The sequence below is a fragment of the Fundulus heteroclitus genome, unplaced genomic scaffold (assembly GCF_011125445.2).
Source record: "Fundulus heteroclitus isolate FHET01 unplaced genomic scaffold, MU-UCD_Fhet_4.1 scaffold_325, whole genome shotgun sequence".
In the NCBI taxonomy this organism is placed as follows: Eukaryota; Metazoa; Chordata; class Actinopteri; order Cyprinodontiformes; family Fundulidae; genus Fundulus; species Fundulus heteroclitus.
In genome coordinates, this window is record NW_023396735.1 from 56,721 (window position 1) to 81,571 (window position 24,851).

Below are 24,851 nucleotides of genomic sequence, written 5' to 3' on the forward strand. Positions count from 1 at the left end.
CAGTTTGTTTTGTGGTTCCTGGTGAAAACATCTGTGGACCAACCTGATCAGAAACTGGGATCTGTTCAGGTTGGGATCTGAAGATTTATTTAGTATTTCCCCCAAAGCGGATGAGTTTTACTTTGCCTCCATATCTGACGGTGAAACTGGGATCCTGGCTGAGTTTGTTCCAGCAGCAAGAGCAGCTTTGTGTTTCCTCACAGACCAGCAGACTCTAGCATGAACACTTGACCTAGAGAGTCAGGAGATCTGAACTGGAGCCTCTAGTCAGAGGTTGAAGAAATAGGATGGGAGCACGTAGAGTCAGACTGAGCTGACATTTAGTCTGATAGGAAGCTGATGAATCCAGAGAGTTTTGGCCTTTAGCTGCAACACAGGACCCAGAAACAAAGTAAAGCAATCCTTACTGTTGATAGGAGCAGCAGTTAATGGAAAGCTGCTATCAGTCTCCTCCTTCACCAGGAGCTGCTCTCCTTCCTGACGGGCCCCGGGTTCCTCCTGTTCCTCCTTTATGTGGAGGGGCTCTGACTCCTGCTGCTCCCCCTCAGGACTCTGTTCTTCAGGAGCCTCTTCTTTAACATCTGCAGCCAACACTGAAACACATTACATGCTTTATCAACAACTAGATCTTTACAATGTTACAACCATGAGAAAGATTCAGTTTAGAGAAAAAGATTTGATCAGCAGTGTAGAGAAAACTGAACCTCAGGAACTGACAGTTTCACCCTAGAAATGATCACCAGTAACTTTAGGGTCATTCTGTTGTGGAAATTTAATTTAATTATTCTGTTAAAACATTTAATAATGGCTAAATTGGATAGATTATGACACTTAAATAAATACAAGAGATAAAATATGACTGAACATTGATATATAAACATACATTTGATATATAAATACATATTTGTTATATGAATATATATTTGTAGCTGATTAATTGAACAGTTACTGAATAATTCTCTTTATTGTTTTGTTGCATTTAATGACAGTTTTCAGACCTCTCAACTTTTATCAAAGTTAAGCATGATATTATGCTAATGGGGTACCGCGCACGTGACGTCACCGTCTCAAGAGCAACGCCCCTTTTGCCGCTTAGGTAGGACAGACAGTTACAGAACGCCCGTAGCAACCAGTTATTACACGCGCAACAGAACCAGCGATATGACCGACTTTACAGCCGTTAAACTTTCCCAAGACGGTGTCCCAGGCGCACGGATTACTGGTCGCACTGTCGAAGAACACACCAACCTTCAGCTCAAACGATGGCTTGAGTGTCGAGGGCTTAAAAACACCGGAAAACAGGCCGAGTTGATGAACGGTAAGCTTTGTTTTTTTTTCCTGCGCGGCGATCATGGCGTCGTCGGCCGTTTATTTTGTTTGTAATCACCGTCCAGGAATCGGTATATGTTTAATGTTTGTCTCATTTGAAATGTTTTTGAGTAGGCTATCCTGGTAGCAGGCTATCATGTTAGCGCCTGCTACCATGACAGCCTATATGTGATCATGGTAGCAGGCGCTTCTTTATTAACATGTCGGCCACCAAAATACTCTTACCTTGACTTGATGTCGCTGGAATTGGGTCAGGATGTTCTTCGGTTGTGCCCTTTCCTCCGACAAAATGCTTGCTACATATGTAGGCCGACTGCACCGGTGTACCCAGCGCACACATTTCTCCTCGGCGTTCTTGAATTTCGGGAAAGTACTCAAGAAAACATCCTTCATATGCGGCCGATCAGCGTACCTCGAGTCGCTGTTGCACGTTCCATAGCAACAATGTTTAAAAACCATGGTCTTAGATTTGGAAAAGTCGTTTTAACGAGTAAAACCTAGGCTAACGCACGTCTCTTTTAAAGCAAAACAGCTGCGGGTTTCCGGAGTTTGCCCCACTGCGTACCACGTGATGTGACGTCATCGTGACGTTACGTTTCTAAAAATAGCTCGCTCGCGGTTCCCCATTCTTGGGGCGGGGCATGGTTGGGGCATGGTTATACCTAAAAATAATCACTTTTGTGTCATTCTGTTGTGGAAATTTAATGTGATTAACCTGTTAAAACCAACAGATAAATTGGATAGAATATGTTAAATAAATACGAGTTAAAACATGACAGTTAAACATTGATATATAAATATATATTTGTAGCTGATTAATTGAACAGTTGTTGAGTAAATGTATTTTTATTGCTTTGTTGCATTTAATGGCACACAGTTTTATATTGTAAGCTACTTTTTGACTCAGTATTTATTTAAGTGAGTCATTGATTTTTTTTCTTTCTAAATTTTGGCAGGATTGGTCCTCCATAGTAAACAGTCAGAAGAAACATGTGACCCTCTTCATAGCTTCGTAGCTAATGCTAGCTTAGCATGTAGCATAGGAGGTGCTAATGCTAGCTTAGGAGGTGCTAACCTAGCATTAGCTTTCCTAAGCTACATGCTAAGCTAGCATTGGCACCCCCTAAGCAGAGCTGCAGGCTTAGCCAGTTTTCTGGGGGAAAGCCTGCAACGAGTTGTGATGAAGAGGAGGAATCCATCAGCTGCTGAAAACGGCTCCTAAACTTTAGCTCCATCCACACAGTTAGCATGAAGAAGGAAATCTCCAAACCTGATGGGTGCAGCAGAACTCTGGGCTGGAAAACATCCCCCATCATTGGTGTCTCCTCTGCTGCGTCCTGCCGCTCTTTGAGCTCCTGCTTCCCTCCAGTTTCTCCGCTGTGCCTCCAGCTGCTGGACTTCTTTCCAGACTTCATCACCTGCAGCAGCTGCTGCTCTCTTTCAGCCTCACCAACACTCCCGCTTCTGGCCTCAATCGCTGCGCGCCTCAAGCGCCGCTCAGCCAATCACGTCCCGAGCTGGTGGGCTGACTTTGTTTTGACCAATCAGCTTCCAGCAGCCGGATCCCTTCATCAGCCCGCGGAGGAATACATTCAGCCGTCATCAGGTCGTTGATAACTGTCTGGACTACTTTGGCGAGCGCTGACTTTAGAATCTATAGAAATATTCTCTCTTAGTTTATTACAAATAGCGAGTATGCAGCAAAGACAGCAGACTGATACAAACTCTTTGTGTGACGTCACACTTTTAGCCGTTGTGTCACTAGCTAGCCAGTTAGCCACCATCAAGCTATTTTCATCCAGTAATAATATTACAGCTTGTTTTACATGAAAGTGACTAAGTTTTTATCTTGATTAAACCTGATCACGCTGAGCTGCTTCTGTAATAATCCGCGCTGAATACTGTCAGTTAAATGCTATTTCTATTACAATTATCATCATCATTTTATGAATTATTATAAATGTGGGCTCATTTGATTTTTGTCTACCCCCCACCAAGAAATTAATACAAATTACACTTGGTATTGTAGCAACAACATTATACCAACAAGTAACAAGATTATACCAACAAGGGTTATTTTTGTTTCTAATACATTTATTCAAAAAATAATTTAATAGCCTAAAATAATTAATATTATTTATTTCCCACCTAAAATAGCGCAGTTTCAAAAACAAATAGAGGTATAATCTTGTTGCTACAATACCAACAAGTGTTATTTTCGTTTTGAATACATTACAAAAAATTTTAATTTTATTTAATTCCCTCCTATAACAAAGCGTTTTTATTTGCAGTGTAGGTAGAACAAAAGAGCGCTACTGTGACTTAATGCTGCTTCATAGCAGCAGTAAATAGTGAATAAATGCTCATTTTAACTTCTTTGAATCCTTGAATGATGTTAAAAAGTGACAGAAATCCATAGAATGATTGTTTTATATTTCAGATGATATTTCTACCAGTAACATTGTTTTTCTGCTTGCTTCCTTTCAGATCATGTCTGCGTCTCCCTTGTTCCCAGAACTCCTCAGGGTCGACTGAGGAGGCAGATAGGAGTGAGATGGTGGTGGCAGGGAGGGCCCGGCAGAAGGAGGAGGTTCTGGAGGTGTAGCCGAAAAAGCAGGCCATATATATATATATATATATATATATATATATATATATATATATATATATATATATATATATATATATATATATACATACATACATACATATATATATATATATATATATATATATATATATATATATATATATATATATATATATATATATATATAAATAAAAGTTTTATTAATAATGGTTAGCTAGCAGGTGCTTCTTCAGGTAGCTAGCTAGCATAGACATAATATAAGAGTAGACCCCGCATTGACTGTCGTGGCGCAGGAATTACGGCCGCCATCTTGGGGCGGTCGACCTGCTACCCTAACCTGCTGATTCAAGCTGAACACACTAATGATATCTCAGCACTGTGCGGCGTATTTTTGTTTAAATCGACGGACTATTGACATCAGGGCTCGAGGGATAGCTTTTCACATGTAAGATTAAAATATATTGTTTATATTAGAATGTGATTTTTCTAATATTAGAGAGATACAGGTCTACACGTCCAAGTTTTTGTGACTTAGTCTTTCCAAAATTGCATCTACTCTGTGAAGGCATCAGAGCTTTGTTAGACATTGTTGAATATATATATTCAACAGTTTTTCTCTGTTAAAATGAACAAATACTTTAACTAGAAATACCAAGGCTCATAGTAGAAGAATGGAGCAGACTTTAATTAAAGGACAAAATAAAATGATTCACCTCACTAGTTCTAAAACCAGGTACAGACGGTGATCTTAGTGCAGCTATGCCTTTGAGTCAAATAAAACGGATATTAATTAAACTAACTGGGATATTATCCCCTTGTCTCCTTAAAAGGCTTCATGTCTCCCTGAAGCTAAACTTGACTTCTAAATGTCTGATTATTACTGGATGTCTTTAAACACATCATGTCTGATAACAGACTGCAGACACCTGATTTCCTGTAAATGAGTCCAGGAGGGCAGGCTGAGCCCTTCCTGCTTCTCATGTTCACCTGCAGCAGGTAGAGATCAAAGGTCAGAAGCTCAGGCTCCATTTTGTCTCTGAAGAACAGAAGAAACACGTCGGTGTCAGAATTAAAGGTAAAATCATTTTATTCTAACTTTTCTTCTGCTCACTGAGTTTTTCTTTGGGAAGTCAGAGTTCAGTTTGCTCCTCTGTTGACACCCAGGTCTTTGTTACAAAGAGAACTTTCTACCTGTGTCAGCCGCTCTGTTGTATAAAGTACTGAAATCTCGGAGTCAAGTAAAAGTATAGGTACCTCTCCAAAATATGACTTTGGTAAAAGTCCAAGTCACTGACTGAAATGTTACTTGAGTAAAAGTCTTAAAGTATTTGAAATGTCTTGTACTTAAGTATGAAAATAACTGTAAAAATAGATGTACTTATGTAATGTAATGAAAAGTATAAGTAAAAAGTAAAAGAAGGTAGATGCAGTTTGAATGACATTTTTTAGATTTTGGTAAACATTGAAGGTCAAATTCACTTAAAATAATATAAACAACCAAAAGCAGGAGAAATGTAGACCAAGTTTAAACAGAAAATGCAACTTTTTTGTAAACCTTCAGTTTTCCTTCTTCAAGTAAGGTCAGTGCTATGCACTTTAAAATTATACACAACCAAGTGCAGGCAAAAGGGGTGTATACTAAGAACATGGTTAAGTGATAAACCAGGCTTAGTTAACCTACAGGAAGTGATAAACCTGCAAATAGATACACCTGTAACGTTATCAGTAGGTGGGGTCAATCTCTCTGTGTCTCTCTCAATCTCGCTTTGTTTGTAATGAGTAACTAAACCAAACATTGAAAATGTATGGGAGTCAAAGTATGCAATTAAGTTCGGAAATATAGTGAAGTAAAAGATAAATCTATCAAAAAAATTGTACTTGAGGAAAGTATAAAGTACTCCAAAATCTACTTAAGTACAGCAGTGAAGTATTTTTACTTCATTATTATACAACAGTGGTCAGCAGCTGTGTTGAGTGTTTGGTGTGAGCAGCTCTAAATGTGTTTAGAATGATGCTTTCTGGCTGTGGAGGAACAAGGACACTCAGATCTCTGCAGAAACAAAGCTTGTTGTGCTGATTTCTGTCCTGACTCTGGTTCCAGCAGCCAACCAGAAAACTGTTTATCAGAGTTCCTGAGAACAGGAAGAGACTTTTTAGTCATGCTTCCTGAGCGCTGAGCTATTATACTAATATGCTTTATGTCTTCTAGCAAAAGAAAAAGAACATTTGTCCCTTCTTTGACTCTTAAGGTGCATTTCTTCAGTTGACTTGTAGCCCTGCTGTAGGCCAGTCTGTCTCCTGATCTAATTTCACTTTCTGGGGCTTTGGTGCCTCAGCTGACCCAGAACTCGGGGCTTGTTGAGGGAACGGGGTTGGCTGGAGCCAGAAAAACTGTCCACCACAAGGGTGGAGTAAGGAGCAGTAAGGAGTTGACTAGTTTACAAACCCTTCATTTATGAAAAATGTAGTTTTAAAATGTTTTTAGGCAGAAAGTACACCTCCAGGCTTCATGTGTGCAGTCAGTTCTGGAGGATGATGAGCCGATGCTAATTCTGCTGGGACTTGTCGGGGAAGCCAGAGTACCCAGAGAGAACACCTTGTTAGGCTCGGAACAGGTGGACCCAGTATTCAAGGCAGACAAACAGTTTGAGTTTAACAGTTTATTGATATCAGACCCGGAGCGGGAGACGTCAGCTTTCTCAGCGGGATCCTCTGGTCTTAATGTCCAGTTCAGATCCAGTAGATGTCAGGCGGCGGGTCGTTAATCCGGTACGGATAACAGTGAGGGCGAATGAGAGCAGGATGAGCCGTAGAGCGAAGCCAAAGACTAAGTCGGGGACGTGGTCGAAGGTCGGAGCCAGGAGATCAGAGAGCCAGTGAGGTACCGAAGGATAATCCAGGACGGAGTCAGGTCACAGTTCCAGGTTCGATACAGAGGGCAGAGATCCAGCGGGTAGTCAGGTCAGGCAGAAGTCAGATCGGGCAAACAGAATCAGACGGGAACAAGTAGGCTCAGAGGTCGAAAGGCCAACAGGTCAGGATCATGAATCAGAATAACAAACGCTGGAATAAGTCTCACACAAGGGTCGAAATAAACTGGCACTGTTGTTGTCCCTGACGCAGGGACAACAACAGTCTTTCTGCCTCCTGACCCTGAATAGGATGGTCAAAAACACGGCGTAACTCAGAGGAAAAAGCTTCAAAAGACTGAAGGGCCGCTGATCCCCCCCCTCCCATAAAGCAGTTGCCCACTGACCCACCTTACCTCTAAGTAGATTTATAACATAAGCTATCCGAGAGCGATCATCTGGATAACTGGATGGTTGCTGATCAAAAACCAGGGAACACTGTAACAAAAATCGACTACAGGAGCCTAAATCTCCAGAGTAACATTCTGGTGGTGGAACGAAAGATTCCCTAGCTGTTTGCAGGGGAAGTGCTTGGGCCTGAGGAGGGGGAGGATTACTCACTGCTGCTGGGGCTTCAAATGGAGCAGTTTGAGTGGGCAGCTGGGAAGAAATGAGGGCTACCTTGTGACTCAGGTCCCGCAGAAGGCTCATGGCTTCAGTGAGTAGCTGGTCATGCTTTCCAATTAAAATCCCTTGGTTGGAGAGGGCTTTCTGGAGATCGTCTGGGTCCGCTGGGTCCATGGTTTGGCCAGATGGTACTGTTATGAGCAAGGAGCTGGACCCCAAGTGCAGAGAACCAGGCGTGGGGAAAAGGTGCAATCAACAGTTTATTTAGTCCTTAGGGAAGCAGGGAGAGGTGGTGTCTCCGGAAGCTGGAGCTGGTCGAGGAGGAAGGAAGGCTCACGAGAGTAGCAGCTGGAGATGTGGTAGGTCGGTGGTGTGGCTCGGTGGCTGGTGGCTGGAGCGGAGCTGAATTCTAGGAAGACAGGACACAGGTTACTTTGCGGAAGAAAACAGCAGTGTCTGAAAAGAGAGCTTTCTCTAGAGAAGAATGCTGGTTGATCTACCAACTAGCAGTGACCACCTGGCAGTGAGCACACAGGAAGTCAGGCTTTACATACTGCTCCAGATGAAGATCAGACTCAGGTGTGTGCAGCCAGCTCCTCCCCAAGCCACACCTATCCGAGAGAGCACACCGAACCACACCCACACAGTCACAAACACCACAGAAAATCCAAAAGATTAGAGGATCAGTTTGTACATCCATGCCAAGTTCAGTACCAAAGTTGTCTCCAAATAGAATTGACTTTGACAAAATGTCCTAATTCAGCCAAATAAACCACAAAAGCTTAGAGCAGATCATTCAGCAGCTAAGTTCCTCCTGCTGCCTTGATGTTCTCCCCACTGCTTTATTTAAGAAAGTTATAGCGTCTGATTTGACCCAGATAATAAACACGTCTCTTCTGTCAGGTGTTTTCCCCCAGTCCCTAAAAACAGCAATTATCAAACCACTGCTGAAAAAGAATAATTTAGACAAACTTCTCCTCCAGAACTACAGGACCATCTCAAACCTTCCCTCTATCAGTAAGATTATTGAAAAAGCTGTATTTCAACAATTAAACACCTTCTTAACAACGACCGGCCGCTTTGATGTTTTCCAGTCAGGTTTCCTCACCACAGTACAGAGACCGCCCTTATCAAGGTGTTTAATGACATCCATATAAATACAGACTGTGGAAGAACCACCGTGCTGGTTCTATTGGACCTTAGTGCAGCATTTGATACTGTTGATCACTCCATTCTGTTAGAACGCCTGGAAAACTGGGTCGGCCTCTCTGCTACAGCTCTCCACTGGTTTAAATCCTACTTAAAGGACTTTTTTGTATCAGTAGGTAACTTTACAGCGAAGATTACAAAAATCACATGTGGGGTTCCCCAAGGGTCCATTCTGGGTCCCCTCCTCTTCAATATCTACATGCTCCCTCTAGCCCAGATAATAAAAAATAACAACATCAGCTACCATAACTATGCAGACGACACACAGCTCTACATCACCATGTCACCAGGTGACTATGGACCAGTTCAAGCACTGAGTAAATGCCTAGAAGAAATCAATGCATGGATGTGCCAAAATTTTCTCCAATTGAATAAAAACAAAACTGAAGTAATAATATTTGGACCAATAGAGGAAAGATCAAAAGTTAGCACACAGCTTCAGTCGCTTCAGCTAGAAACCACCAATCAGGCCTGAAATCTGGGAGTAGTGATGGACTCAGACCTGAACCTTCAAAAGCATCTAAAGACAGTTACAAGGTCGGCTTTCTACCACCTGAAGAACATTTCTAGGATTAAAGGACTGATGTCTCAGCAGGATCTGGAAAAACTAATCCATGCGTTTATTTTTAGTAGAACTGATCACTGCAACGGTGTTTTCACAGGTCTGCCTAAAAAGTGGATCAGACAGCTGCAGCTGATCCAGAACCTGCTGCCCGCTTCCTCACTAAGACTAAGAAAGTAGAGCACATAACCCCAGTTCTAAAGTCCTTACACTGGCTCCCTGTGTCTCAGAGAATAGACTTTAAAATCCTTCTGTTAGTCTATAAATCCCTGAATTAGCACCTAAATACATCACAGACTTGTTATCAGTGTATCAACTTTCCAGACCACTCAGGCCTTCTGGCTCCAGCCTGTTCTGCAGAACCAGAACCAGAACTAAACATGGAGAAGCAGCATTTAGTTCCTATGCTCCACTGATCTGGAACAAACTTCCAGAAAACTGTGCAGAAAGCCTGAGTTCCTTTAAATCAATGTTAAAAACACATTTGTTTAAAATTGCCTTTGACTGTTCTAGTTAAACTGTTTTACTGTTTTTAATGTACTTCTTTGTCTCTACATTTTATTCCTACTTGCTTTTATTTAGCTATATTTTAATCTTGTAAAGCCCTTTGCATTGTCTTTGTACTGAATTGTGCTATCCATCCAACCTTCCATCCATTTTCCAAACCGCTTAATCCCTCATGGGGTCGCGGGGTTGCTGGTGCCTATCTCCAGCGTTCACCGGGCGGGAGGCGGGGTTCACCCTGGACAGGTCGCCAGTCTGTCGCAGGGCAACACAGAGAGACAGACAGGACAAACAACCATTCACAGGACAATTTGGAGAAGCCAATTAACCTAACAGTCATGTTTTTGGACTGTGGGAGGAAGCCGGAGTACCCGGAGAGAACCCACGCATGCACAGGGAGAACATGCAAACTCCATGCAGAAAGACCCAGGGGTGTACTCAAACCCAGGACCTTCTTGCTGCAAGGCAACAGCGCTACCCACTGCGCCACTGTGCATTGTCTTTGTACTGAATTGTGTTATATAAATAAATTTGCCTTGCCTTGCCTTGCCTTGTAAAGGCTGTGAAGAAATAAACAAAGCTGTTTCTGGCATGGTTAGATTCCTTTCCTCCTGCGCCTGATGCTGAAGTTAAGACAACAGACTTAACTCTGATTACCCGGTCATGTCCCCCAGGTGAAGAGAGATTTCTCCAAGGTGCTGGATGGTACGTCTTTGGGCCCATGGTGGTTCAGGCCCATCTCCCTCCTCCTATGTCTTAGAGTCCCAGGACGGAGCAGAATGAGAACTGGACCTCTGGCCAGGGGTAGACTGAAGACTGGGGGGTCGTCCTGTGGGAGCAAGCCTTTGCACTGATCGCACCCTGCAGAGAGAGCTGTCTCTCTGGAAGTGTGAAATTCCTTTGCTCACAAAGCCCTTTAGAGTTGTCCTCCAGCTACATGGCCAGAATTCAATCTGACATAAAATTCTCATCATGGCTTTAATATCATGGCACAACAAGATGGAGCTACAGACGTTCTGTTCATCGACTGGTTTTCTGGGACTTCAGTCAGATGCAAAGTTGGTTCCTCTGCAGGAACGAGGTTCATCTACAGCTGTGTTTAAGGAGGAAAATAAAAAGACAATCATGTTAAAAAAAAAGGTTGACTTTTCATTTTTCACAATCAAAACATTTAAATCCCAACACATCTCTTCATTCTGATATGTCTACTTTGGAATTAGATACATTTTCTACATTCTAATATAAGATTTAATGGCTGATTTATGACATCATTTTATTATTATTTTCTATCAGGAACCAGGGATAGGAACACTAATATATTACTGTATACCAGCCTTCCCTGCCCCTCATATTGTTAAAAAACAACAGCTGACATGTGGGATAATGATTTAAATCATGATCTGAGTCATTATACCATTGAAGGACGACTAAAGGCCAGAATAATAACTGACCTGAGTTTTTTAACAAAGGACAATCTTGCAAAGGTGATGGAAACATTTGATGTACTTTCAAAAAGCAAACCCAGTAGTGAATGATCAGAACCAGCTGGTACCGGACCTTCTGAAGCCATGTCTGTGTAAAGGTCAGGAAGTACTGAAGCTGGTAAACAAGCTCATTCATGGCTGCAGGGTTCTGGAGGTCTGCAGACGGATCCACTGACTTTCTGCTGGTCTGTGGTTCTGGTTCTTGGTACCAGGAGAACTTTTCTGGTTTCATTCCAGACTGGTATCCAGCAGTACACAGATGATGGGCTAAACGGGGACGTCCTTGTCCCAGATGTCCTCTCTGCTGCAGCTCAGCCAGGACTGGTTTAAAGCAAATCAAAATCCTTTAAAACTGTTCCAGCAGTTCTTCACTTTGGTCCCAGACGGCATCTTCAGTAAAAACAGTCAGAACTTCTTCCTGTTTCAGCTTGATGTAGCTCCCTTAGCCAGGAGACGGTCCCTGCATCCCTCTGGGCATTTTATCTGGTCCTGGTCATCATGATCAGAGGCCCACAGTGAGGACAGCAGCAGAAGCTGCTGGACCTGGACAGGGTTCCCTCAGTCAACTAAAACCAAAGCAGGAGTCCAAAGACCTTCTGTAGGAGCATTCTTCAGCTGATGCTGCCACCTGGTGGTAGAATCACCAACCTACAGTCAGATGGCAACAGGATTTCATGTCAACCTGCAGGAATAGATGCTGGAATGACTGACAACTGGTGGCTATCATTAACGGGAACATCCTCCCTCATCAAGAAAAATGTGATTAATGTTTACAGCACTGATTTTATGGATCATGTTAGCTGTCATGCTGACATGTTTTAGCTTTATAAAGACAGACAGCTGTGCTGCTTCATGTTTCAGTGTCAGCTACTGGCCATCTAACTGGGAGTCTGATAGGAGTCTGTGTGTGTGTTCATGGATATTAAGTATTTAAATAAGTTGGATGTTCTCTGTCCAGTATGTTTAGTTTCTATTCTAACTTCTTCTGAATAAAATAAGTTTGTTTGAAATAAAACCTAAATCATGATGAGTAAATTTAGATCTTTTTTTTTCCAGAGATAAAATGGAGGAGCCTCTAGAAGAGAAGCAGCAGGATTTAGGTAAGTTATCTGAAGCAAAAATATTTGAAATTATTTCTTTCAAACTGAAACAGGGTTTCATCAAGTTGACTAATAGTCCGTGGGCCAGAATCTGTAGGACGTCTCCTTAAGAAGTTTCGTATGAACTGTCAGGGGGCAACTTTCTTCCACTTGGACAAGTTGCTACACATAGCAGTGATCTCAAAACACCAATGTTCCCACGTTTTCACTGCCACATTAATAAGTTATAGGCGATAAAAAAATCTAAACTGTGGCACCCCGGTCCAAGAGGTCACGTGATTCGATTTTTGCTGCTCAGCCAATCAGATCGCTGTATTGTGAGCAGAGCTGAGCGAGTTCATCATGGCTGCGCCCGTAAAGGGTTGTAAACATCTGTTTCCAGACGAAGAAAGCATTTTCTGGCTCCAGTTGCAAAGATCTTTATGGCAAGGAAAAATAAATAGCCCTGACCATCCATCCATCCATCCATCCATCCATCATCCATCCATCCATCCATCATTCATTTTCTAACACTCTTATCCCTGCTGGGTTCATGAGGGGTACTGGTCTCTATCTCCAGCTGTCAATGGGCGAGAGGCGTTGTATAAACTGGACAGGTCACCAGTCCATCGCAGGGCAGAAATAGTCCAGACTTTTGCCCAATTTACTGTGATATCACCAAGACCTGCTGCGCCAGAATAGCACAGGCAACAGGTGTCATCGTGCCAAACGACTTATCCCCGCCAGAATTTGTATCCCCTGCGTCGGGAGCGCATTCAGCTGGAAGAATGAATCCAGTCAACTCCGCCTCATTTCCAACCTATTAGGCGTGGAAATGAAGATGTTTTACTTTTCTTAACGAAATATAGCGATGGTGTTGTTACATTATCGTTCAGTTAGTGGGTTAAAACTGAAAATGTAACACTTGTTAGTGCGATCATCAGGGATTGCTATGTCGTTTAAAACTCGATTGATCACTCAGTATAACACCTGGGAAAGTAAACGGCTCTGTGGTCATTTCCACATGTGTCACCAAAATATTAGCTTTATGTTATTAGATTGTCGCATGTCTGTCTGCTTAAACCAAAAATCCACCTTCATGAGTCCATCACAGCTGTCTACTTGTTCGTCTTTTTTCTTTTTTGGTAGCTAAACCTGCATGAATAGATCATATAAAGCGGATTTCACGTGTGATCAAATAAACACTGAATAAAGGCACAGCCAAAATTTAATAATATTTTAATTCAACCAAGAACCATATAGAGATATTAACCATATTAAGAAAACGAGATATGTCTCTTTTAAAAATAGAACAATGTATTAGGAGTTTTAAAAAAATCAATTTCATTTTATTAGAATGTGTTTAAAATATTTAGACTTCACAAAGCTGGAGGTTAAAACTTTTATTGATTTCAAAAATACAATACAAAATTCTACAAATTCCGAAGGGGCCCATTGACAGCTGGAGATAGACACCGGCACCTCGCGAACCCAGCGGGGATAAGCGTGTTAGAAAATGGATGGATGGATGGATGGATGGATGGACGGGTGGTCTGGGCTTTTTCTTTTCTCTTGCCATCACGATCACTGCCAGCTGGCGCCAGAAAATGCTATTATTGGGCTTTCTTCGTCTGGAAACAGATACAAACATCTTACGGGCGCAGCCATGATGACGTGGTAAACTCGCTCAGCTGACAATACAGCGAGTTTACCACGAAAATCGAATCACGTGACCTCTTGGACCGGAGCGCCACAGTTTAGATTTTTTATGGGCTATAACTTATTAATGTGCAAGTGAAAATGTGGGAACATTGGTGTTTTGAGATCACTGCTATGTGTAGCAACTGATGGAAGAAAGTTGCCCCCTGACAGTTCATAGGAAAAGTCACCCTACAGATTCTGGCCCACGGACTATAACGACCGTTTTCATTTGGTTGTGTTTAAATATGTGTGTATGTGTGATGGGAGGAACAGGTTTGCAGTACAATACATCAGGAATCATTAATCTATGGACTGATTCCTGGATTCATTGAATAATCAGATCTTGTCTCTGTCCCCATAGTATCTGATATAACAGGATGGGTTTCCCCTCCTGAGACGGTCCAATAAAAAATGAAAATGTCACCTTTCAGCCAAGCTGTTCTCCATTTACCGCCCTGGGGCAGTAAATGGAGAACAGCTGTGTGAGGAAGACCCAGAGCCTGCCTCCACCTGCTCAGATGTCATGATGTTCCATGTTATTCTCTAGTATTTAAAACTGGTAGTGCCAAAGGGGGTGTCCAGTACCATCCACCACCCCTCAAAAGGTAGTTGGTGCCAGCGCCCTCCCAAGCAACCTACCCGGAACCCTCATTGTCTGGATCAATTTTATTGATGAAGAATCCCATAAAGTCATTACTGCTGAGAGCTAAGGGAATGATGGATCAACTGTATTAAAGAGAAATCTAGGATTACTTTTATTCTCCTCTATTAATGACGAAAATATGCTGCTGTAACTCTGTGAAGGGCCTTTTTATTCAACAGTAGACTGTTTTTACAGATTAGGTAGGATTCTTCTTGATGTGTAGAGCGCCACAGAGAAGAATCCATGGATTCAATGGAAGAATCCAACTGGTCACATGTAGACAGAATCAGATGGTCCTCACTATTAAGCAGTAATAGAACAAGAACAGGTTTTTAAGACCTAAGGAGGCACAATAAACAGTCTGTGAGGATCCCTGTGTGCTACAACATGTCTAATTGGTCTTAATCACATTTCTCTCAGTTTGAATTAATCATGTTTCTGTCTGTTGTTTGCCTGCAGAGAAAACACTTCTCAATGTTCGCGATGAGTTTGTGGAGAGGGTTTCTGAGGAAGTCCTGAAACAGCTCCTTGACTCCCTTGAAGCTGGTGGTGTCTTAAATAATTCAGAAACAGAGGCAATACTTGAAAAGAACCAAACCAGAGCAGACAAGGCCCGCTCCACCATAGATGCTGTGAGGAAAAAAGGAAACGACTCCTGCAAAATGATGATCCAACATCTTCAGCTAAAAGATGCTACACTGTCCAATCAGCTGGGTTTGTCCTTTGCCTTCTCTGCTCAGCCAGGTGAGGCTACACAGTTCTGTGATGCTGCTGTTACTGCAAAGTTAACTGTCTTCAAGGGCCTTTACAGAAACATTAGTTAAAACTCACAGACATGCCCAATGAAACACAGACATAGTCAATTAGCTGTGCTCACAAGACTGACTTTAAAACAAAATACATTTAAGATCACATCTGAAATGTCTCCAGTCTGAGTCTAGCTTGGATTCAGGACTTGGGGAGGTCAACAAGTTTCATGTTAACAGCTCTCTGCCTTTTAGGCCTATGGAACAGATGGTTGCCTACATGTGCTAAGGCAGATTTGCCCTAAGAAAATGATACCTCAAAACAATATCCTGATTACATGAATAACTTTATTAAATCCAGATTAGAGCCAACATCAAAGTAGGAAGACCACAGTAGTGTTATAGTGACTTTTTGTATGACCTTTCACCACTGGTCCATATATTTGTAAATGTGGTGTGAATGGCAGAAAGCCTGCCATCCTCAGCACTCAACAACCCAAGAACAACAAATGACAGGAGAACCTGGGCCTGGAAGGCTGCAGCACCCCCATTCTGCCAGACACAAAGCATCACCCTGAGACCGCTATATGCCCCACACAGAAGTAAGTCACCAGTGAGGCACAGTAGTGGCAGCTCTAAGGACAAAGAGGCACAAAGTGAGATGCAGGGGACCAAACCCCTCTAACCCAGCCGAGCAGACCAAGACCAGGAACTGATCCACTGATAACCCAGGGCATGACTTAACCTCTGGCAATTAGACTGCCAACACCAAGCTCACTAATGCCATCATTAATACAGTAATTTTAAATAACAGACAGTTCAAACCTGGTACATTTAACTCCTGCAGAAGCTGACTGGTAGATTCAAACAGGTTTTCTGATCAAGGCAGTCATTGAGGTCTAGTGTAACTCCCTCCAATTCGAATAATGGACACAAGGCGTTCTTTGCGTTTACTGGCATTTAGTCAGACACAGGTGTCATCAATTATGCCATGAGAACTGTACAAAAACATACAATAAATCAACATACAATAAGGCATTCTCCTGGAGAATAAACAGAGTAATTGTAACAGTATAAACTTTTCTGAATTAGTAGGTTGACACCCTTGTGTAACATTTAGAGACATGTGACTAATTAACTTAACAGATATCACAAACAAACATATTCCTTTATAGAAACACAAAATAAACTTTGTTTACCTCATTGGCCGCATTAAGTTGAAGGGGTTAATAAAAATGCATCTTACAGCACCATCTTCTTCAGGAATGTGCTGACCAAAAATCTTCATCGCAAATGTCATGGACAGGGAAAAATCCAGCGTGCTGCCCTCTACCGAATCTAGCGTGTATTTAAACCATCGATCCGACCAGAAACAACACACTGAACATTGGTTCCACCCTGGAAAGTTAACAGATATTCCAAATGTGCATTTTTACCCTCAATTGTTGATTTTATTAAATCAACATTGTTTTTTAACATATTTATTGCAAATTAAAACTATGAAATTAACTTAAACAACATAACTGCTCTTGATGGCAGTTACTAGTCATTGAGGTCTAGTGTCCTGCACCTTTTATATACATCTGCTTCAACACACCTGAGTCAAATAATCAAGTCATTAGCAGGACTATGACTGCATACAGAGGAGCTAATTCAGCCATTTGATTCAGTTGTGTTGGATACATCTTAAATTTGGAGTTGAAGACCCCTGATCTGGGGTCTTTGAAGCTTGTTCATAAATCATTCTCAGTGGTTTGATTGTTGAGGCTCCTGCCTGTGACTAAGAGGGTAGTTACACAATAATTCAGTTATAACTCTAAATGTAGAATAAACAAAGCAATAGTGAACTAGTAGTTAGAGCAGGGCTCTCTTTTCCTGGAAAAGGTGCTTCCTTGGTTTGAATCCCACAGACGGCCACTCTGGGTCCCTGAGACAGACCCCTAGTCCCAGAATGCTCCTGGATGGTCCCCAGTGGCTCATTGGTCATTGACAGATGGGTTAAACACAGAGGTCATATTTCACCGGGATGTGTGTTGTAAGTAGAAGATTATTAATGTTATTATTAAAGCTTTCTATAAAAATCTTGAATTCCCAGTGTTTCAGGTTTGAGCTCTGGGAAAGAAGCTGTTTAAGTCTCTAATTTGTTTATTTAATGTCCCTAATCCTTTTTCTGATAGAAGTGGGAGAAACAGTTCATTGCCCAGGTGGGTGGGATGTGTGGAAATATGTCTGGCCCTTTCCTGGACTCATAGCATAGATCTGTAGATGGCATCCCATAATCCCCTGTGCTGATCTCAACACCTGTGCTAAATCCTTCTTCTCCTGTGCAGTGCTGCTGCCACACCACACGGTCACACTGAGACACAAAATGCTTTTTATTGTGGCTCTATTAAATTTTCTTTGCAGCTAAGTAGAAAGTCCAGCTCATTTTAGTTTCCCTAGAAAAGGAGAAGTTGTTGGGTCTTCTTCACCAGGTGGGAGGTGTTCACAGACCAGGAGGTCAGAGGAGATATGAATGACCTGCTCCACCACCTCCCCCTGTATGTAGAGAGGAGCATGTTCAGTTCTCCTGGACCTCCTGTAGTCCACCATGACCTACTTGGTCTTATTATTTCTATAGTGGGTCTCACCATTGTTGGATATGAGACCCACCACAGTAGTGTCATCCACATGTTTCTGACCACAGTGTTGAAGAATGAGCTGAGGTCCACAAAGAGCATCCCACCATAGGTGTTGGTAGACTGTAGATGAGTCAGAGCTGAGTGAAGGACCAACAAGACAGCATCCTCTGTAGAACAGTTCTCCCTGTAGGTGAACTGGAGGCTGTCCAGGCCAGCAGGAATGGTATCCTTGGTGTCCTTCAGGATACTCTCAAAGCACTTCATGATGACAGGCAGGGCAAGGCAGGTTTATTTATAAAGCATGTTTCAGTAACAAGATAATTCAGTGCTGAATGTACACTGCATAGGTGCTTTCTGGATCAGATCTACACAGAGTTCATTCAGCTGTTGCCCTGACAGGGATCAGGGGTCCTAGATCTTCTGTTCTTTTTAAGAGACGGAGCAATGACAAAGGACAGCAGTCATTGTAACCAATTACGAGCAGTGATGGATGCCGACTGGACCAACCTACCTACTGCCAAACATAATTACCCCAAGGAAGCAGAAGCAGCAAGCTCCAGTGAGTGAGTAGCTTGATTGAGCTCACACGAGAAGTGGGTTCCTTTTAAATTAAGGTTAAAAACCTAAACAATAAACATTGATTTAAAGGAACTCTGGGCTTCAGTACGTCTGTAGTCCTCAGAGTTTGTTCTAGATACGTAGAGCATAGGAACTAAATGCTGCTTCTAAATGTTTGGTTCTGGGGATGCAGAGTAGACCTGAGCCTCTGATGTAAAGTTATATACTGACCTACTGGTTCCATCCTAATACCCTCAATAACAGCTCCTAGCTCCTGTTCAGTAACCCATCACTGGGTCAACATAAAGAACTCTATTGTGGGGAGGAAAGCTTTGGACTGCTGTGAGAGAGAAAGCATACAGACTACTTTTCCTACCTCCTTCATTGCTGACTGCACTATTCAGACAGTCCTTATCATGGTGACCATCGGCACTCCGCTTTGGCTAAAGAGTCCTTACCCCATAGAGGTAAAGGAATTCAGGCCCTGTCCTACATGAAGAATATAAACCAGTCAAGTTTAACAGAAAGATCCAGTTTTCCAGGCGATCTAATAGAATGGAGAATTAAACAGTGTCAAATTCTGCACTCAGGTCCAATAATACCAGCACTGTTGACCTGAGTATTATTGGGCCTGAGTCCAATAATATTACATAATTAAATATTTTATTTCTCCCTTGTTATGGTCTGTAGTAGTAATGACCCCCGTGTTTAGACAACTTGTTGCAGTACCTGATACAGAAGACCCAAAAAATTCAGTTGAACAACATGAGCTGCTTAAAAAAAAAAACTACAGAAATAAACGTTCTGTGTGAGACATGAAAACAGCCAGGAACGCTCGCAGGAACCCCTGAAATGGAAAGAGGTTAGTTAGACAAGTAAATATCTGTGAAGGACTCTGTGAGTCCTAGTGAACACTAAAATAAAGCCACTAACCTTCTCAGAGTCCAGGAGGGTGCACCGGATCCACTAAGTAGGTCCTGGGGCTCCGCCTGGGTCCTAGTAGTGATGAAGGTGAAGTTACAGGAAGTGGGTTGTAGGTTCACTTCACGATGATGGAGAACAAGCCTGAAACCAAGTCGGGTCAGACACAGAGTGCAGAACCAGACAGAGGTATCCACAGGGGAGACAGAGGGCTTGGTCAAAAACAGGTCAGCAGGTTGGTGTCCAGAATTCAGAGGCCAAATGAGAGTCTGACCAGGTGAAGGCAGGCAAGACACGCATAGAACACTGCATGGTCTACTCTCACTGTGGCTTTTCAAGAAACTGGTGGAGAATGACTGTGGGAGACCGGTATATAAAGGCAGGAGTACAGGTAACAGGAATGAAGGTAATTAGGGCAGTAACAGGTGCTGCTGCTCCCACTAATTAGCAGAGCAGAGTGGCAAACAGTCAGCTGGTCCACAACACAACAGATAGACAACTATCTGCTGCACAGAAGATTTATGACACATTCCTATAAAACCAATGTATTTACTGTCAGTATTGGATTTTAATAGGCTAATGAAATCTAGTGTGCAACCCCCACTGAAAAGATCAGAAATAGTTCTGATACTTTGTGTCTCACTGAAGTGTCTCCTCTTGTGTCTTTATTCAGCTGTTTTTGGTCGGTGTCAACGAGACTTTAAAGAGTTTCTGAAGAAGAAGTTTCAATGTCTGAATGAAGGCATTCCTAAAGCTGGAAAAAAAACCTTTCTGGATCAGATCTACACAGAGGTCTACATCACAGAGGGAGGAAGTACAGAGGTCAATGATGAACATGAGATCAGCCAGATTGAAAGAGCATCCAAGAAAACCAGTGGACCAGAAACAACAATCAGACGAGAAAACATCTTTGAACTCCCACCTGGAAGAAAAGATCCAATCAGAACAGTGATGACAATGGGCGTGGCTGGCATTGGGAAAACAGTCTTAACACAGAAGTTCATTCTGGACTGGGCTGAAGACAAAACCAACCAGGACATCCACTTCATATTTCCATTCACCTTCAGAAAGCTCAATGCACTGAAAGGAGAAAAGTTCAGCTTGGTGGACCTGGTTCATCACTTCTTCACTGAGACCAAAGAAATCTGCAGCTTTGAACAGTTCAAAGTTGTCTTCATCCTTGATGGTCTGGATGAGAGTCGACTTCCTCTGGACTTCCACAACAATATGACTGTGAGAGATGTCACAAAGTCCACCTCAGTAGATGTTCTGCTGACAAACCTCATCAGTGGTGATCTACTTCCCTCTGCTCTCCTGTGGATAACCACCAGACCTGCAGCAGCCGGTAAGATCCAAAGGCAGTTCATTGACCTGGAGACAGAGATCAGAGGGTTCACTGACCCACAGAAGGAGGAGTACTTCAGGAAGAGATTTGGTGATGAGGAGGAGAAGAAGGCCAGCAGGATCATCTCCCACATCAAGACATCACGAAGCCTCTTCATCATGTGCCACATCCCAGTCTTCTGCTGGATCACTGCTAATGTTCTGGAGGATGAGATAAAGATCAGAGACCAAGGAGAGCTGCCAAAGACCCTGACTGAGATGTACATCCGCTTCCTGGAGACTCAGGTCAAACAGAGAAAGATCAAGTATGAAGGAGGACCTGAGCTAAAAAAAACTCTGGACTCCAGAGAACATAGAGAAGGTTCTGCCTCTTGGAAATCTGGCTTTTGAGCAGCTTCTGAAAGGAAACCTGATCTTCTATGAATCAGACCTGAAAGAGTGTGGCATTGATGTCCAAGATGCTCCTCTATTTAGGGTTCTTCACTGAGATCTTTACAGAGGAGAAAGGGATGGACGGTGACTCGGTCTATTCCTTCATTCATCTGAGCATTCAGGAGTTTCTGGCTGCAGTCTACATGTTCCACTGCTTCACCAGCAGGAACACACAGGTGGTGGAGAACTTCCTGGGAGATAAATACTGGGGAACATCTCTGGATGAGTTCCTGAGGAGAATCATGCATAAATCCCTCAGCAGTGAAAATGGCCACCTGGACCTGTTTGCTCGCTTCCTTCATGGCCTCTCTGTGGAGTCCAACCAGAGACTCTTAGGAGGCCTGCTGGGTCAGACAGAGAACAGTCCAGGAACCATCCAGAGAGTCATCACCAACCTGAAGGAGATGAACACTTATGATATCTCTCCTGACAGAAGCATCAACATCTTCCACTGTCTGATGGAGATGAAGGACCTCTCAGTTTATCAGGAGATCCAACAGTTCCTGAAATCAGAGAACAGATCAGAGAAGCTCTCAGAGATCCAGTGCTCAGCTCTGGCCTACATGCTGCAGATGTCAGAGGAGGTTCTGGATGAGTTGGACCTGGAGAAGTACAACACATCAGCAGCAGGACGACTGAGACTGGTTCCAGCTGTGAGGAACTGCAGAAAGGCTCGGTGAGTCCAGATGTCTTCATTGACTGATGCTGATTCAGCATTATTGCCGTCCGGTTTATTCTTCATTATTCAGTCGGTTCTGGACGTTTTTGGACCTTTAACTACTTCCTTCATACTTTGGACTATTTCAACCATCAGATTTCTAAATCTTCAGCTCATTCAGGTCAGCTCTGCTGCAGCTTTTGGTATTTAGAGATTTTGATCTTTTAGAAAGATTCAATCATCCAGAGACACATTTTAAACTTTAAACAGCTCTTCACTCATTGGGCTGTTACCCATTTCAATCTGAAAAACTCACACAGAAAGAAAAGGCAATTAGAAGAATTTTATTGATACAATATTTTAAGAGTTTGGCGCTCAGACCTCGGCAGGAAAAATTCACGCTGAATTATACTTCAATATGCATAAGCAGGCGTATGAGAACAGGGACATTTCCCCCCAAAAATTACCGAGGTCCAGGCCGGTGCATCAAACAGGCCGGTTGCCTTGAAGGCCTACCAAAGTTGAGTGAGATGAATGGGGAGATGAGGGGAGGTGTATGTTGAGGTGAATGAATAGAGATGGTCAGTCTCAGGATGATACTTGGAACTGAAAGGCTCGCAAAGGGGAACGTCTAAATGGAAATACTTGGACCTCAGCAGGAAACATAAATCAGGAAACATGATTTATACTTTAACGTAGATAAACAGATGTATGAGAATAGGGATGTCCCCCCCCCCCCAAAAATGCTGAGGTCCAGGCCAGAACGTCAGCAAGTTCAGAAGGCAGAGAGAAGGATGAGCAATGAAGGAGAAAAGATGAGAAAGCTTAGCAAAGAGGGCCATTGCTGCAAAGGCTTTCCAAAATTTAAACAAGATGAATGGAAAGATGAGGTGAGGTGGATGGAGAGGTGAAAGGTCAGGTGAAAGGTCAGGTGAAAGGTCAGTTTCTGGCTGATGCACGTGATTAATGAATAATCATGGCAGAGAACGCAGGGAACATGGCAGAGAACGCAGAGAATATGGCAGAGAAGGCAGGGAATATGGCAGAGAACGCAGGGAACATGGCAGAGAACGCGGGGAACATGGCAGAGAACGCAGGGAATATGGCAGAGAACGCAGGGAACAGGCAGAGAACGCAGGGAATATGGAAGAGAACGCAGGGAACATGGCAGAGAACGCAGGGAATAGGCAGAGAATGCAGAGAATATGGCAGAGAACGCAGAGAATATGGCAGAGAACGCAGGGAACATGGCAGAGAACACAGGGCATAGGCAGAGAACGCAGGGAACATGGCAGAGAACGCAGGGAACATGGCAGAGAACGCAGGGAACATGGCAGAGAACGCAGGGAACATGGCAGAGAACGCAGGGAACATGGCAGAGAACGCAGGGAATATGGCAGAGAACGCAGGGAACACACAGGGAACATGGCAGAGAACGCAGGGAACATGGCAGAGAACGCAGGGAACATGGCAGAGAACGCAGGGAACATGGCAGAGAACGCAGGGAACATGGCAGAGAACGCAGGGAATAGGCAGAGAACGCAGGGAATATGGCAGAGAACGCAGGGAATATGGCAGAGAACGCAGGGAATATGGCAGAGAACGCAGGGAATATGGCAGAGAACGCAGGGAACATGGTAGAGAACACAGGGAATATGGTAGAGAACGCAGGGAACACACAGGGAACATGGCAGAGAACGCAGGGAATATGGCAGAGAACGCAGAGAATATGGCAGAGAACGCAGGGAACATGGCAGAGAACGCAGGGAACATGGCAGAGAACGCAGGGAATATGGCAGAGAACGCAGGGAACATGGCAGAGAACGCAGGTAATAGGCAGAGAACGCAGGGAACACACAGGGAATAGGCAGAGAACGCAGGGCATAGGCAGAGAACGCAGGAAATATGGCAGAGAACGCAGGGAATATGGCAGAGAACGCAGGGAACATGGCAGAGAACGCAGGGAACATGGCAGAGAACGCAGGGAACATGGCAGAGATTGCAGGGAATATGGCAGAGAACGCAGGGAACATGGCAGAGAACGCAGGGAACATGGCAGAGAACGCAGGGAATATGGCAGAGAACGCAGGGAATATGGCAGAGAACGCAGGGAACATGGCAGAGAACGCAGGGAATATGGCAGAGAACACAGGGAACATGGCAGAGAACGCATCACTCGCTCCTCCTCCAACCCAGAAAGAGTTCTGGCGCATTTACGTTGACAGAGACAGAGAGAACCATGGAGACAGCGTTTCAGGCCGTGGTTTGGATTTTACAACAAGGAGGTTGAACAAAACGCCATAATCTGCAAAACATGCAGTAACACCATTGACACAAAACGTAGCAGTAGCACAAATTTGTTCCACCTAAAACGTCATCCAGTGCAAAATGAAGACTCCTGTAAACTCTGTGTGTCGACCCACCTACACACACACACACACACACACACACAGACCAAAGGGAACTTTAATTAAACCAGCCATAAAACTGTAGAAACCAGCGTCTTCTTTTGCTAAATCCCATATGACAGAAAAAAAAAACGTTTATTTAAAATTTCCCAGCACCTAAAGAGCAACGGAAATATTTTTGAGATGCTCTGAATATGTAGCTGCGACTGGTCAGTTGATTTTATATTCACAATACAAGCTTTTGTTTTTGGCATTGTCACATTTTTATTACACAGATTTATGTCTTAAGCACAAAAGAGCAACTTTTAATTCAGGTTTATTTTGTGTCTGATTTTTCCTTGATGTTTCTTTTTGCCGCTGGGATGTTCTGTGTTTTAAGGTCCAGTGTTGACCATGAAAGAGCTTTAATTGGATAATATTGTCATTTGTGAAAAGCTTCTATGTGCAGTTGTGGTTAAAAATGGCTAAAATATAACATTTTAAATTACTGTTTATTTTGCAATCAATTTTTCTAACAAAAAAAACTGACACGTTAATATGAGATATACCAATGCAACTTTAGGCACTATCTGGCTAAAAACATTTG

The 24,851-nt window shown here is 43.0% G+C and overlaps 1 pseudogene; it reads left to right on the plus strand.

Annotated features, from left to right (window-relative positions):
• Positions 1-4,595: 4,595 nt before the first annotated feature.
• LOC118559604 lies at positions 4,596-22,225 on the plus strand (annotated as a pseudogene).
• The last annotated feature ends 2,626 nt before the right edge of the window (positions 22,226-24,851 follow it).